Here is a 1,322-nt window from a genome sequence, read left to right on the forward strand (position 1 = left end):
AAACTTAGCGGGATCCGCCCGAAGGCCACGCTTCCCGATGAAGCACCTTAAAAAGGGAATCTCTTCTGCACCAAAGATGCACTTGTCTGCATTTGCGTACAGTTTGTTCGTGCGCATGCACTCGAGCTCAGCTACTAAATGGACGATGTGATTCTCCTCATCTGCCCCCCGTGCTCCGCACGACTGTGAACAAAAATGTCGTCAAAGTATGTCTGTGCATACGCCCTGTGGGACCTGAACAACTGCGTCACAAGACGATTGAATGTAGCTTCATCCAGGAGCGATGACGAGCTTATTTCCTCGTCCGGTCGTACCATGACCGCTTCGGCCAAATCGCCTGCCTTCAAGGCACTGCCGGACACTCCAAGAGACATCTCGTGCACCTCATGAAGCGCATCTACTGCAGGCATAGCCTCGAGGCGGACGTCGCTATCTTCCTCCCTCGTCATACCATTGACGAGGGTGTATAAATCTGCGCCATCGTCTACGGTAGGCACACCCTGGATCAGGGTCGACGCCCGGCGTCTTGTAGCCAGCATACGGCGTCGCCGTTGCCTCTGTACAGAGATTCTATGTCTCGATGAGACCAGGGTGAACACCACTCCGCGTCGTCCGGTGTCATCCTCACTGTCCGCTCCTTTGGGGCTCCGAAGTTATCTACAACTTCCAACGATAACTGCCAGCCCCGCAGTCTTCGTCCAGTGGATAACGTGCCACTCCACGCGCATCCGAAGGGCTGTGCCCAAGATGCCTCGAACTCTGTCCGACCACGCCATCAATGGTATTCAGCGACTGCTTCGCGACGAGAGCAGTGCTCTGTGGCTTACGTGCCACTCCACGCGCATCTGAAGAGCCGTGCCTTCGATGACTCGGCCCTCGGCCGACCATATCACGCATGACATGCAGCGACCGCTTTGATACTCGAGCAGCGCTCAGTGGTTAACGTGCCACTTCATGTGCATCACGGGGCCTCGCATCGATGACTCGGCCCTTGGCCGACCATGTTACGCATTACAGGCAGCAACTGCCTCGATACTCGAGCAGCGCTCTGTGGTTTACGTGTCACTTCACGTACATCACAAAGGCCTCGCCCTCGATTCCTCGGCCCTTGGCCGACCATGTCACGCATGACAAACAGCGACCGCTCCAAAACTTGAGCAGCACTCAGTGGGTCACGTGCTACACCACGATCGGCCCGCAAACCACGCCCGGGACTCCTGTCCTATCACCGTTGGTGTCCACCATCTCGGTCATTCCAATGTCCAGCATGTTGACCGTCTCGGTCCAGTGCTCTCGCCAATAGCGCTTTTGTCTCCTAGCAG

The sequence above is a fragment of the Plasmopara halstedii genome (assembly GCF_900000015.1).
Source record: "Plasmopara halstedii genome assembly, contig: Scaffold_322, whole genome shotgun sequence".
Lineage (NCBI taxonomy): Eukaryota > Oomycota > Peronosporomycetes > Peronosporales > Peronosporaceae > Plasmopara > Plasmopara halstedii.